Below are 16,166 nucleotides of genomic sequence, written 5' to 3'. Positions count from 1 at the left end.
CACTATATTTTGTTTTGTATTTCTTTTTTTATGCACATATGTGGAGTTCAACATCTGCGATTTGCAAGGTGCCAATTTTTTTTATTTTTTTTTAACACGTAGTTGTGTGAAGCGCACTATCCTAAATTAATTTAATTTAAACATGCATCACACATGGCTCTTGAATCTTGAATCTTGAGCATTTACAGCATATAAACCAGGCATCACTGCCTTGCCAAATATGTCTTATCTTCTGTTAAATAGTTTTTATGGCTCTCTACAAAAAAAGCAAAAAATCCAGGGAAACTTTGCCACCAGATAGGTGCCTCTTTCTATAATATTGGTTATTGGAGTTAAACATTCCACGCTTCCTGGTCAGGGAAACAAATTACAAATAACCCCTTCAGTTCCTGTAAGGAAAGCTGTGCATTAATTAACCTCTACAGACAACCAAGAATTATATAATAATTTAGGTCAGCTTCTATTGCAGGCACTTGTACACTACACGCTCTTTTCCTCTCCCACCCACCCCCTTCCTAATCACTTTCTTCTCTGCAGCTTCACACTTCCTCACACACTGACTCACCTACCTGCTCTTTCTTACTCCCCTTCCCATCTTTCCTGTCAGTATCTCTCTGCAGCTGCACAGAGAGACCAGACCAAGGCTGAAGAAGGTAAGTGGGGAAATGTGGAGGGGGCTGATATAAGGTAGGGGGGAAGGTGCAGGGGCACAGACAGGATTTGAAGGGAGCGAGAGGGGACACAAGTGATTTATTTTGGGGCCAGTGGCGGAACTACCAGGGTCGCGATTGCTCTGCCAGTCAGGGGGGCCCAAGGGGTGCCGAGCGGTCATTTTCAGTAACCGCTTGGTGCCCTTCTGTCTCCTCTGCTCCCTGCTGCCGCCTGCCTCAGCGCTGCCCCGTGGTGGGAGCGTGGGAGCGTGAGGCATCTGTCTTGGGTGCCGGCTTAACGCTGAGCGCCGGCATATGATGTCATATGCCGGCGCTTAGCAGTGAAGCCGTGCGCACCGCGGCAGAGCAGTGAGACAGAGGTCTTGCGCCCCCACCACAGGACTGCACAGTAAGTGACCTACAAAGGGGGTAGGGAGAGGGTAGATAGTGAGAGGGCAGGGGGTGTAGAGAGAGGGTAGATAGTGAGAGGGGAGGGGGGCAGGGTGGGGGTAGATAGTGAGAGGGGAGGGGTGAGGGAGAGGGTAGATAGTGAGAGGGGAGGGGGTAGGGAGAGGGTAGATAGTGAGAGGGGGGATAGGGAGAGGGTAGATAGTGAGAAGGGGGTAGGGAGAGGATAGATAGTGAGAAGGGAATAGGGTAGATAGTGAGAAGGGGGTAGGGTAGATAGTGAGAAGGGGGTAGGGAGAGGGTAGATAGTAAGAAGGGAGGGTAGGGAGAGGGTAGATAGTGAGAGGGGGATAGGGAGAGGGTAGATAGTGAGAAGGGGTAGATAGTGAGAGGGGGATAGGGAGAGGGTAGATAGTGAGAAGGGGTAGATAGTGAGAAGGGGGTAGGGTAGATAGTGAGAAGGGGTAGGGAGAGGGTAGATAGTGAGAAGGGGGTAGGGAGAGGGTAGAGAGTGAGAAGGGGGTAGATAGTGAGAGGGGGGTAGGGAGAGGGTAGATAGTGAGAAGGGGGCTAGATAGTGAGAAGGGGTAGGGAGAGGGTAGATAGTGAGAAGGGGGTAGGGAGAGGGTAGATAGTGAGAAGGGGGGTAGATAGTGAGAGGGGGTAGGGAGAGGGTAGATAGGGAGAGGGTAGATAGTGAGAAGGGGTATGGAGAGGGTAGATAGTGAGAAGGGAGAGAGAGGGAGTAAATAGCCTGAGAAGGGTGGGAAAGGGGGTAGATAGTGTGAGAAGGGGGTAGATTGGGTTGGGGGGCCTTAACAGATTCTCGCACCGGGGCCCTGAGGCTTCTAGTTACTCCCCTGCAATTTAATTTTTGAATAAAAAAGGCCCGTCAGAAGGCAGGAAACAAACTTCTTTGTCCAAAATGGAAAGAGCAAAAATGAAATGACCAAAATGTTGGCCTCATACACAAGTCTACTACCTATACCCATTTAAATGTAAAATGCATATCAGAGTCCATTTTGCAAAACTCTAAAAACAAACTTTTTAATTATTGGATTTAGAAATTTGTATTTTCTTTCCTTGCCCAGCTGCCTCAACTGAAAGCTGGAATCATACTTAAGTAAGCTTCCTGCACATGCTTACCAGTTCTCCTATTAAAGTCAATGAACGCTCAGCTGATTTGGACCTTAGTTCACATGGACTTCAATGAGAGTACTACAGGGTTTGTTCAAGAATGTGATTCCTGGTTACCTTTTTGGTGAGCAGCAGCTAGGGGAAGGAGAAAGATAAGATAGCAGTCCCATTTTACATCTCCAATAACATAAGAATGCATGCACCAATGTCCATGCAGAAAAAGACATAGCTGTTAGTTATAGCTATATAGTTCACATATATTAAAGTAACTAGCAGGACAAATCACATATTTTGCTGCATTACTTTTAAAGATGTGAAAATAAGGGAAAATGCTAAAAAAATTGATTCTTTTTTTTATAGGTATTTATATCAACCAAATGATGCCCAAAATCAGACTATAATCCAAGATGGCTCTTTCTAAACTGTGCTCACATATCCCATTTACAAGTCCACAATGGCTAATAATGACACAAATCTGTACATTCTTCATGAGTTCAAAATCTATGTGGATCCCCATTTCCTTTGCTTTCAGTCTAAGGGTTGTAACTAAAACAGACTGTAATTATGCATGGCACCAAATGCTGCTACTGAATGAACTAAATTAAATGGAATACTATCAGCGTATTCCAACAGCTGATGTGCAGCCAGAAACACTTTTTCATTTAGAAATCACATCCTCTGTTAGAATGAAGCAGCAGTTCTTCCTGGCACTGGACTGCTAATTTTATTTTTACTTTTTGTTCTTTTCTAAGAACTTGAAAGAGCACTGTGTTTGCTGAAAGGAAGGCTCATTGGTTACGCCGTTAAAACACATAATTACATCCGGTCAGAAAATTGTGAAAACATGCGTTATATATATTGTACATTCATATTATTGAGCAAATTCACGAATCAATGTGCTGCAAAGTAGAACAATCTAATTTTTGTGGAGAGAGCTAAATGTAACAAAAAGTGTAAAAGGGAGGCAAAACTCATCCACTTTTGAACTTACAAAAACACACAATTAAAAGATGCGTTCTGTTTAGCTTGTATATGAACTCTTCATGTGTTTTCCATTGCTTAAAGTGAAGTGCTAGTGTCACACCATTACCATGACCAAGAAATGAGTGCCGTTCCATCCTCTACCAACTTAAAATATGCATGTCTTTTACCTCACTGGGTCTTATAGCTTTTACTCAGTCACAACTTTTGATGTCCTGACATGCTAGTTCTGATGCTACTCTCGGCATATATATTTTTGGTCCATCAACATCATTTCCCTGCCTGTACTTGCATGTGCTTAGTGGGGTTTTTGTGTACAAGACACTTGACTTAAAATTCTTCCCTTGTCCACTAGCTAGTCTTTGCCTATGAGTTATTTTTTGTCTGTAGATTTTCCATCTAGTTTTCATATACAGTGTCAGGCTTAGAGTAGTAGCATCTCTCATCACCGAGCATCCAGACTTCGTCAGCCATGATGAGTAAGCATTTTATGAAGGATATTGGGTTGGAATGCGACGTTGTAAAAGGTGTAGTGATATATGATAAAAGTTTTATGTGAGCCTGCAGTGATATTATGATTTGTACAAATAAACCCAGTAAAGCTTTTGGTCCCTGGTTAAGTCGATTCGTACTTAAACTCATTATTAAACCTTTGCATGCCCTTTTGTCATAGTTAGAGCAAAAAAGTAGCATTCCAGTAGCTAGCATTTTCCTGGCACCTCCCAAACCCAGATTGAGACATCCATATAGTGAAGCGTGATTCAGCACTCCAGATAACATGTTTCCACATGAGTCCAGTGTCAGTTTGCTATACACAAATCCAGCTGACACTTGGCATTGTGCACCTTGGAAACCCATTTCATGAAGCCCCAACGTAAGTCCCGTGCTGATGTTGTTTCCAGAGGCAGTTTGGAACTCTGCAGTGAGTAATTCTACAGAGAACAGGCAGTTTTTACATTCTACATGCTTCAGCACTTCTTGAATGTGGTCTACCTCTTCTTGGCTCACCTGTTGTTACTCCTAGATGCTTCCACTTCAGAATAATAGCACTTACAGTAGACAGGGCCAGATCTAGGAGGGCAGGAATTGCACAAACTGACTTGTGGCAAAAGTGTCATCCTATTACAGCACCACATTTTAAGTCACTGAGTTCTTCGGTATGACCAATTCCAGTGCCAATGTTTGTCTATGGAGATAGCTGCCTATGTGGTTGATTTTATTTACCTGTGAGCAATGGATATGGCTGAAATAGGTCAAATAGTGTATTTTCAACATAAAGAATATAAATATTAGGATACAAATTGGTATTAACAAGGTTTTTTTTACATTTGTGTGAGAAAAATATGTAGCAAAAAAGAGTAGACGTGGAAACAATAGGGGACATTTATTCTACTTGTGGTAGGCTCCTGCTGATTGCTCTATTGGTTGCTACGTTGATAAGACCACTTTTCAAACTTTGCACAAGAATACCATTTTATACCTATCCACTACTGATCTGTAAAGTACTAATAAAGAAACTACATTTGCATGACCAGCACCAAATCCACAAAAAATGTCTTGTAAAAATACTTTTATTATAGAGGATTTAAAATCAGTTGTCTAATTCTCAAGTCATCTTTCTGGAAAAGAAGGTGTTAAATTCTAAAACAGAGAGCTAATCTTCTGCTTCTGGTTCTTTTGTTTCTCAGTGATAATTTACTTGGATAATTTTAGAACTGCAGCAGTATGGAAAATCTCAGATGCAGAATTGAAAGCTGGAAGATTGTCGGTTATAAAAATAATCTATTTTCGTTTACTTCAATGCATTTGATCCATCAGACTTTTTCACATCTAGGCCAGTCAAAATAGAAATCTAATGTTTGCTGTCCATCTCTCAAAATACATTTTGAGGAGCCTATTTGATTTCTTTGCTCAAATACGTTTAATCACACAGTTCTTCTGTCAAACTAAATAACTTTTGCTTCTGTCTTCATCTGCGTAGTCAATTCCAATTTTTATCCGTAACCCGTAACATAGACAACTTTCTATGTTATATAAATAGTTTATATGAATGAAGCTGTTATGGCCCTTGTCTACCCCCCCCCCATGAACTTTCTTCCAATGCATTTTTACTGCCAAACCTTTTGGATTTTACCCCAATTTCTACACCAATCTATCCAATTATCACCTAGTGCTCCAATACTTAATAGTACCTACAAAGTCTCCAATAATAAGTACATTGAGATGTTATCAACAGAGACTTGATCAACCATCATTTGTGTGTGCAGTGTAAAGTATTACATTGTCCTGGAATAAACGTGTCCAATTTTGTCACCTTCTCAGGCAATACTGGACGCATTCCCAAAGGGAGGTGCCTGTGAGCAATCTACCCTAGGCCTCAATACACCTCAACCTCAGCCATACTTAACTCTAATTATAGCTGTAATTTAGAATTAAATCAGAATTATTTTGTCTTTATAGGAAAGCAATTAATGTACATTGTGTCACTTTCTCCATTTCAGAAAGCGTCGGTAATTATAACCAAATAAGGTGATAAGAATAATTATTTGCTAGGGTGAAACTGGAAAATGCAGGAGATATAACTTCTGGCAGCCTACAATTTTGAATACATTTTGGCACAAAAAAGTCAGTAATACACCTTTGCCTCTTTTAGAAACTTGGAATCAAGTAATTGTATTCCTACAGGATTCCATACATGATCAACTAAGGGAACCAAAAAATTTTAAAGGCATGGTGTTTTGCTCACTAATGCTATCGAGGCATTACAGCAACATCATTTAAGCGAAAAACCGACCTTAGATCACTTTCTAAGCTTACTTAATGCCATGATGAGACAGGCATGTTAGCTGACACGTTTTCCGTGATGTGCCTGGCACGTCATTGGTCGTTAAGGGGTTAAATAAAGAATAGACCAATCAGAGCCCGTACCTTAACCCATTAGAGATACTGCAGACTGACCTAAAGAGCTCTTCACACCAGACATCCGAAGAATATGGCTGAGCTTAAGCAGTTCTATAAGAAAGAATGGTTTAAAATTCCTTCTTAACGTGTAGGTCTGATCCGCAGCAACTAGAAGCTCTTGATTCAGGTTATTGCTGCCAAAGGAGGTTCCACAAGTTATTAAATCCAAGAGTTCACTTACTACTTACTTTGTCCATCAGCACTGTGAATGTGTCGTGGGTATATTCAATAAAGACATGAAAGATTATCATTGTTTTTGTGTTATTAGCTTATTAACACATTGTGTTTGTCTTGTGTTCTGTTTTCTGTGGTGATGAGCCACATAAATAATTAACAAAAGGTAAATTATTTTGACAATATTATTTCTATTATACTTACTGATCCCTCCCCCCAAATTATGTGAAAATTCATGCACATGAGCAAAAGTGTCTTTTGTCTAGTTGTACCTCCACCTACTAATTCAAAAGCCACTAAATTGTGATTCTTATGTTATTCATAGTTTTTTGTAGGCTGCAGGATCAGTAGATTCTAAGTTCTGGCAATACACTCTAAGCTCTGTGTATACCCAAACTAAATCAATAACATATATTAGATATAAGTTTAATGTAGTTTAATTTGTGAAGAAAATTAATTGTAATTAATTAACATAACCAGTGTCATAAATGTTTATTTCTATAAAATATTTAAAAATATTTAAATTTTCTACGGTTCTCCATCAAGCGAGTCTCTGGTCCATTAATTTCCTACAAGCAAGAAACTCCCGGTTGTAAAGATATAGAAATAAATATTAGCATACCTGGGAACTTTATGGCTCCATCTACTCAGTGCCCCCCTTGCGGGATGTGTGCAGGAAGTCCAGCTGATCCCGGTGGGCTGTCCCATTGACATTGTGGGTGGTCCTGCTGACGTTGCAGGACACAGCACTATTTAAGGGGGAAATGGTGAAATGGAAAAAGATATGCATATTATCTGTGATTTTTTTTTAAATAAAAAAATTAGGTGCTGGTGATGACATTTTAATAAAGATAATAATCATAATTAAAAATTTCCATAGCCACCACATTTTCACCCCTCCTCAGCAGATAAGAACCATTCAGCCTATCTAGCTGTAAAAAAAACTCAAGCTTTATTTGGTCCATTGTCTTGTCTTATGTTTAGGATAGCCACATGCCTATTCCAATATATTTTGTAACTCCCCTCATTGAATTAACCTGTACCACTTATCTACCACCCTCTTAGTAAAGTCGAATTTCTTACATTGCATCTAAACTTCTGACCATTTTGGACTACAACCTCTTATCCTAACATTCATGCTCCTTTGAAATACATTTTATCTTGTGTTTTGAAGAGTCCCTTCATACATTTAATCATTTCTATCACATCCTCCATGTCTCTGTTGTCTTCCCAGTTATACAACGTATGTTGTACACAAGACTAGCTTGTACCTTAACATAAAGTATTTTTATATATGTATGTTTGTTATTTGTGATTGGCTAAAGCTAAAGTTACATAGCCCTTTTGTGAGTTGTATATGTAATGCTCTGAGACTTGCCATCCCTTGTTTGTGGAGTGCATTATGTCACGCTTAGTTCCTGCTGGGAATAATTCCATCCTAGCAACACAATTACCTTGTGAGTTATTAGACTAGGAGGCAATCATTTAATAGACAGGCATGATGAGTTTTAGCATTCTGCCTAGGAATAAGTAAACATAAAAATTGTAACAAATATTTTTTTCATTTATAGTATATAATAAGGCTCAAATATGGATCATTAAGTACCAAATGTAATAATCTATTATATTTTTTTTCCCTTCTGAACTGTATGTTTTTATTATTTAAAGGAGAACTTAAACAGTTTCTTGTTTTCTGTAAATGGCATATTTATATTGTCAGTAGGGTACCTAGCAATTTGTGCTAAGAAGTAAATATTTGCCAAGCAGTTCCTGGTGACATGACATCACCCGCTCTCCGAGGGCTGGCCTAAGGCAGAAACTTCCCATGCTTATCCAGATATGAAGCTGGCAATTTTCTCAGTAAGGCCTAGCCCTGCAGATCACTAGTTATTGGTGTCATGACTGCGGGTATTTGGTCTGCAGAGACAGGTTCAGGATCAGCACCCTGCGTGGGACAGGCAAGTGTAGCTGTAGGTCTTCTGCAGCTTTAGGCTTCTTCCTAGGCACCATCTACATGCACAGATCAGAGAACTGTCAGAATACAGGAGTGGGGAGACTGGTAGGCTGCAGCAGAGTCTGGGAAGACTGGCAGACGGCAGCGGAATCTGGCAGATGGCAGTGTAGTCTGAGGAGACCCGTAGACGGCAAGCTAAGGTCATACACAGTAAGAAATAATAGCAAAGTACCAAAGGATAATACAAAAAATAATCCTCGGTGGTGTCACAAAGTGTAACTTCACTATATTTCTCAGCGTTGAAAGACGCCTCACAGACTAGAGTACAATTAACATATAACAGCACTAAACCTGGTAAATGGTCATTCTTAATCTTTTAAGGTTAAAACAAAAAATCTCTTTCATTGTGGAAGGCTCAAAATGAAGATTGTTTATTAAATGATATTTATTTTGGGCAGTTGTTCATATCTTACATAAAACTGTTTAAGGACAACCTGACATCTTTTTTATTTCTCATTAGCAATGCAATTTTGTACAGTGCTGCTGATAACACTGTATGAAAGAAATCATTTTTATACTTTTATTTTGTTCTGCACATTTTAGGCCTGGATGCAACTTGAGTGCTAGGAACATATGGTATCAATTAAGTGATGTAGTTTAGAGGGTCTTCTGTGGAATGCCGGTGTATCATATTACTGTTCCCGTTACGTATACCCTAACCAAATGTAAAGGGGTATAAATTGGCATGACGACAAGGATAAGGTCTCTTTCCACGCTCTCACCTTCATCTCACCAAGATACTTAGCCTACAATACCTTTTTATCACCATTTGTTCCAGCATTGGTATTGTATGAATTGATAATTTGTCATCGAATAAACCTAATTAATAGACATAGAAGCTGTGGTCTTGATTGCTGTTTGATCACTGGAGAAGCTTAGCTATTCAAGACAAAGAATATTCTAACAAATTGACGAGCCAGCCAGTCTTTAGTCAGTTTTCTACGGCGAGCCTTTACTGCACGTTTGTTTTTGACTTTTCCTCTTCCGACAAAGGGGGGATAGTGTGCAGTTGTCTGAAGAGATCAAAGAGATCCTCTGACTAAAAACAAAAAACCTAGCAGTGTGATCAGAAGAAAGTGTAATTCGACACTACCAGACCATTACCAGACCACGTGGTGAGAAGCAAGAGCATTCCAGAACCGTGTATCGTAGTGAGAGCAGACTGAGCAAGCAACTGATCTACGTGTGTACAAAACAGATCCATGGGTGATGCAGACTCCAACAAAAGTTCCTTATGGCAAAGACATTTGACTTTCAATAAGAGACAATCTTTTTTGTTTATAGCAGTTCTGATGACGACAATATTCATGATTGACTGTTTTAAGGAGGATCCACAAATTGAAGATCTACAGATTCGACAACTAACTAGCCAAATTAACGAAACTCAAGTGTTCCCAGACATTATTAGAAAGAAGAGAGAAATTGATGATTTTAATGGTCATGTGTGTTTTGGTGTAATGAAAGGGTACTTATCAGTATGTAACATTAGAATTAACTTTACTAGACAAAGTAATGTAAGGTTAAATGTTACGATAGGGCCTAAACATTTATTTAGTTGGACTAAAGGGACCTACACACAAGATGATGAAAAATTTGGGTTTGGGGATCATATTATAAATGAAGTATCGTACTTGAGTGTAGTTATACATGGTGATGTGATAGTAAATTGGTCTGGAGATCTAGCACCAAATACTCCAGGCTTGACAGTAACTAAAGATGGAGAAACTAGAACAAAGGTATTATACACGGAACAAGTATGGTATAAATTTCTGCAACCAGGAACAATACTACAAAATAACATATCAAATACACCTATAGTATGGAAAATACAAGCATCTAGGGATTCAAAGTTTGTAAATGTGGAAATGGCAATAACTGTAACAGATTTGATTATTCCTAATATAGAAGTATTTCCTAATTCTATAGAGATCCTAGAAGGAAGGGATCAATTAGTGTTGACATGTAGTATTGAGTCGGTGTTATCTCCTGAGTCTTTAATGACATGGACTAAGGGTGATGAGTTCCTGGGAAGTTTTTCTAATGCAAATCCGAGTATGATACATAGAGGTCTAGTAGGTAGAGTAGAATGGTCTGAGAAGAGATTTACATATCATCAAGACCAGCCTACTCTCAATGACAATGGGAATTATCAGTGTTGTTTAAGATTGAAAAATTTTGAAAGGAAATGTGTAGATGTAAATGTTACTGTCATCTCACCAACAATATCTGTGTGTGAAAACAAAATTTTTAAAGATTCAAGTCCATTTCAGGTAAACTATCTCCATTCCAAACCTCTCCTTTTAGATGGCAAATTTATAACAATAATTTGGAATTTTAATATATCAGAGTGGAAAATTTCATCTAGATTTCCACAATGCAAAAAATATTTATTAAATATGGAAAGAGGTGTTGATGACTGGTTTGGTAGAAATAATACAAATTTGAATAGGAAAAAGAGAAATGTAATACAAGGAATTTTAACAGGTGTAAATACAGTAGAAAGTATACTTAATACTATGGATATTAAGACACTAAAGTCTGATTTGGAAACTGCAGGGTTAATAGGAAGTAAAGAAACACATATTCAACAAGGTTTAAACAAAATCTTGGAGAATATGATAATAAAAACAGCTTCTGTGATAGGACCTGCAGTGCAACATCTCCAGGAAGCAACCATGGCTTTAATGACTAATGCTGATTTATCAGAAGTAGCCAGAGCTTGCTTGGAAATCCAAATTGAATATTCTACCGATTTCAAAATAATGGCACAAGCATTCCTAGGTGGTATTACTCCTCTAGGAATTCTACGTAGTTTACCTGAAGAATTTACATTTGCTCGAAATCATACTGATTTATGGGTAAATAAATGGTTAGGATGTAGTAATGATGTGTGTAAAGGTACATCTTTAATACCAATGGCAGGTAAAGAAGAAACATTATTCCCGATGAGAGTATTGGAAATACCTGTCAGTAGTACTCAATTATTATTTTATAAATTAGAGTATCCTGATTTTGGTTTTTCCACAGATATGTCAGAACCTGAACAGTTAGACTTGTCTGCATGTTTACATTTTGTGTCCAAAATTATTTGTTTGTCTCATCAAGCTGAAACTATATATCATTCATGTTTTCATAACCAGAGCTCATGTTCAGGTACAATTCAAAGTGTGAAAACATCTAACGATCTTGTAACGCCTATAGAGAAAGGTAGAGTATGTGTACAGGTAATGTCTTATGGGGAATTGATTAAAGCAATGTTTCCTAAATGTACACATACAGAAATATTATCGAAAGATCTGTATTGTATTGATGGCAATCCAATAGCAATATATATATATGGAACTCAGATTAATGTTTCTCAAATTAATTCTCAAGAATTAAATGTTTTGCCACTACAGTTTAATTTATCACAAGTAAGTGAATTTCCATGGCAAAAGTGGGCAAATGAGATAAGGAAAGATGTAGGATTTTTAAATGTCTTGCAAAAACAATTAAAAGAAGCACAGATTGTATTTCAACATGAGCAGGGTAAACTCAAAAACATAGAACATGAATGGTCAATAGTCTCAGGTACATCTTGGTGGAAAAACTATTTATTTATGGCAAAATCATCTGTTGGCTCCGCTATCACCAATGTTTTGTTACATCCATTTATTATTGTTTTATTTGTGTCTTTTATATGTATTATTTTTCAAATATGTTTATTATGTAGAATAAGAAAATCATATTTAACTATTCGAGAAAAGATAAAGCAAGGAGAGATGATATTAAGGGAAACTTTAAGACGTAGGAGGCATCAGTCTTCCACAGATTCTTTTTTAAAATATTATCGTTTACATATCTTCCTGCACTCACTGAATGTGATACGAATGTGATACGAATGTTGTATGAATGGACAGCAAACATTTATTTATGGTACATAACCATAAACAGGGGGAAGTGTAAGAAATAATTTTTATACTTTTATTTTGTTCTGCACATTTTAGGCCTGGATGCAACTTGAGTGCTAGGAACATATGGTATCAATTAAGTGACGTAGTTTAGAGGGTCTTCTGTGGAATGCCGGTGTATCATATTACTGTTCCAATAGGATTCTGTTACGTATACCCTAACCAAATGTAAAGGGGTATAAATTGGCATGACGACAAGGATAAGGTCTCTTTCCACGCTCTCACCTTCATCTCACCAAGATACTTAGCCTACAATACCTTTTTATCACCATTTGTTCCAGCATTGGTATTGTATGAATTGATAATTTGTCATCGAATAAACCTAAATAATAGACATAGAAGCTGTGGTCTTGATTGCTGTTTGATCACTGGAGAAGCTTAGATATTCAAGACAAAGAATATTCTAACACTGTATAAGTCAATTAGTAATAATTAATAATAACCCTCAAAGTTTAAAATGATTAATACATTAACTGCCTGCATAGGAAAAAGTTATTTAGTTTGAAAAGAAGAACTTTGAATTATTTAACAAAAGTTTCTTTAAAGTTTAAAATTAGTACTATGAGCTTTCCTAAGAAATTGTACTTTTATTGCTAGGGATTGCGTGAGAAAAAGATAATTATCTTGCAACTGCCACTGAAAGTACAATTCACCCTCGGCAATATCAGAATTTATATGTCTATATTTGTCCACATTAAAATGAACCATCTGGATATTTGGCCAGTTGAATTGGATGTTGGATGTTCTTTCTATTGAGTAGGCTGAAAATTGTTAAATAATTAAGGCTTGCCAATTAGAATAAATCAGCTGCTTGATAGAAAAGGGCAATTGAATCAATTTCCTTCTTGGTAAACCTAGACAGGTACTGCACACATCATTTTGCCAAAAGACAGCCTGGAAGTCATCATAAAACTCATGTTATTCAATTTGATTTACTAGGGGTAATATGAGCAAAACTTTTGTTTTAATTTAAGAAAATAATACAATGACCTGTTCCATTGATTGCACTATTATATGTTAACAATATGTTGTTCCCCTAAACAGCTTCTATTTCCAGTCTTGCCACACATAAGTCGGTCACTGAATGTCACAGATAAGTAACTGTGTCTACATACAGGCATGTGTAAGGACAGTGTATATGTGTATATGAGCAGGCGTGTGTAAGGGCAGTGTATATGTGAATACGGGCAGGCCTGTATAAGGGCAGTATATATGTGTATATGAGCACGCATGTGTAAGGGCAGTCAGTGGCGTCGGCAGGGGGGGGCCAGAGGGGGCCATGGCCCCCCCTACATCATGCTGTGCCCCCCCCGTGTGCCCCCCAATTGAAACGCTGTCTTTTTTTTTTTTTGTAATAGACGCGGAGGAGATAGAGAGGCGCCGAACAGTCACTGAGGAATAAGTTCTCAGCAACCGTTCGGCACCTCTCACTCTTCTCCGCGAGGCCTCTCTGCCTTGGTCGCAGTGCCGGCATTTCAAGCCGAGCACCGGTATATTATGTCATATCCGGCGCTCAGCAGTGAAGCCGCGCACACTGCGGCAGAACCAGGGAGACAGGGACCTCGCAATCCCACCGCTGGACTACAAGCCCAAGGTAAGTGAACTTCAAAGGGGGGAGAGGGTAGAAAGTTAGGAGGGGGTTAGAGAGTGAGAAGAGGTAGATAGGGAGGGAGAGGGGATAGATAGGATAGATTGGGAGGGAGATGGGATAGATATGATAGATTGGGAGGGAGAGGGGATAGATAGGATAGATTGGGAGGGAGAGAGGATAGATAGGATAGATTGGGAGGGAGAAGGGATAGATAGGATTGATTGGGAGGGAGAGGGGATAGATAGGATTGATTGGGAGGGAGAGGGGATAGAAGGATTGATTGGGAGGGAGAGGGGGTAGATAGGATAGATTGGGAGGGAGAGGGGGTAGCTAGGATAGATTGGGAGGGAGAGGGGATAGATGAGGAGGGAGAGGTGGTAGGGGAGGAAGAGGGGTTAGATAGGGTAGGGACGGAGAGGGGTTAGATAGGGTAGATAGAAGGTGGAGGGGGTATATAGGGAGGGAGAGGTGGTAGATAGGGAGGGAGAGGGGGTAGATAGGATAGATTGGGAGGGAGAGGGGGTAGATAGGGTAGATAAGGAGGGAGAGGTGGGAGGGAGAGGGATTAGGGAGGGAGGGAGAGGGGTTAGATAGGGTAGGGACAGAGAGCGGTTAGATAGGGTAGATAGGGAGGGAGAGGGCGTTTATAGGGAGGGAGAGGGGGTAGATAGGGAGGGAGAGGGGGTACATAGGGAGAAAGGAGGGTGGCAAGAATATTGAAATAAAGAGACAGAATGAGACAGAGAATGAATGGATTAATGTGTGGATGCATTAATGAATATGTGTAAATAATTTGTGTGAAAGAATAAATGATTGTGTGAATTAGTGAGTGACTTTAAAAGTGTTTGTGAATCATAGGTGTATTATTGATTTGTCAAAAAAGCAAAGATGGTATAAGCAGGGTGTCACGTTTTCACCCTTCGCTGGCTGGACTTGTTCTTACTTTGTGTGGCTCATTCCCGTTGTCAACCACTAGTGGCCGCCCTTGCCACTCAGGACCTCTCTGGCTGATTATCATGTCCAAGTGCACCTTGCTATCTAATTAGCTCAGCCTTTATAAGCCTGCCCAGCCCTGCAGTCAGGGCCTTTGCATTGTAGTGTGCTTTGGCCTTGTACCTGCAACCTGCCTGTACCGTGAGCATCCTGCCTGTACCGTGAGCATCCTGCCTGTACCGTGAGCATCCTGCCTGTACCGTGAGCATCCTGCCTGTACCGTGAGCTACCTGCCTGTACCGTGAGCTACCTGCCTGTACCGTGAGCTACCTGCCTATATCGTGAGCTACCTGCTTATATCTTGAGCTACCTGCCTGTACCTGCCGTCAGCCCTGCCAGTGGGCCTCCGTACCCGTCAGCCCTGCCAGTGGGCCTCCGTACCCGTCAGCCCTGCCAGTGGGCCTCCGTACCCGTCAGCCTTGCCAGTGGGCCTCCGTACCCGTCAGCCCTGCCAGTGGGCCTCCTGCCATCAGCCCATCCAGTGGGCCTCCGTATCCGTCAGCCCTGCCAGTGGGCATCCTGCCTAGAGACTTTCTGCCTTTACTTGCTGGTCATATCACCTATATTAATAGAGTACCTTTCCACGTCTTCTGTTTGTACTGTGTTTTATTGCGCCTGTCCGTACCACCCCACTTACCGTCATGCATCGTGGGGTACAAACGGAACCCTTTGTATCCCCTGCTACTGGGCTCCTACCCGACCTGCTTACCTGGGTCATGACACAGGGTGTTTAGGCAATGGGGACAAAGATAGCACAGATAGTGTGTTTATGGGACAAACATGGCGTACGTTCAGCTGTTTGGGGACAAAGTTGACACATGCTGGGCTGTTTGGCGACAAAGATGGCACGTCCTATGTATGTGTAATTTGGGTGCTGGTCAGGTTCTATGTGGGCAATGTGGATGCCAGGGTTGGCTTTGGGGTGTGTGACCAGTGATCTATGCCTGTAATTTAGGGGGGTTTATCTTTACCTTTAATGCAGAGTTTATATGTAATTTCCAATTGATATACACCTGCAAAGCTGGGTTTTGTGTTATTCTGTTGATCTGTATCGGCTATATTTCCATACATTATTTATGTTTACCTGCAAATATAGGATTTGTATGTCTTATTCAGTTGATCAATACCTGGAGTGCTGTTTCCATGTGTTGTTTATTTGATCTATACCTTCAGTGCTGAGTGTACATGAGTGTACAGTTGATATATACCTGCAATGCTGGGTTTGTGTGTTCTGTTGGTTTATACCTGCAATGCTGTTTCCATACATTATTTATGTATACCTGCAAATGCAAGTTTTTTTTTTTTTT

Source organism: Sceloporus occidentalis, unplaced genomic scaffold (assembly GCF_023333645.1).
Source record: "Sceloporus occidentalis isolate IW3139 unplaced genomic scaffold, rSceOcc1.0.p SCAF_28, whole genome shotgun sequence".
In the NCBI taxonomy this organism is placed as follows: Eukaryota; Metazoa; Chordata; class Lepidosauria; order Squamata; family Phrynosomatidae; genus Sceloporus; species Sceloporus occidentalis.
Note: the sequence above shows the minus strand (reverse complement) of the source record.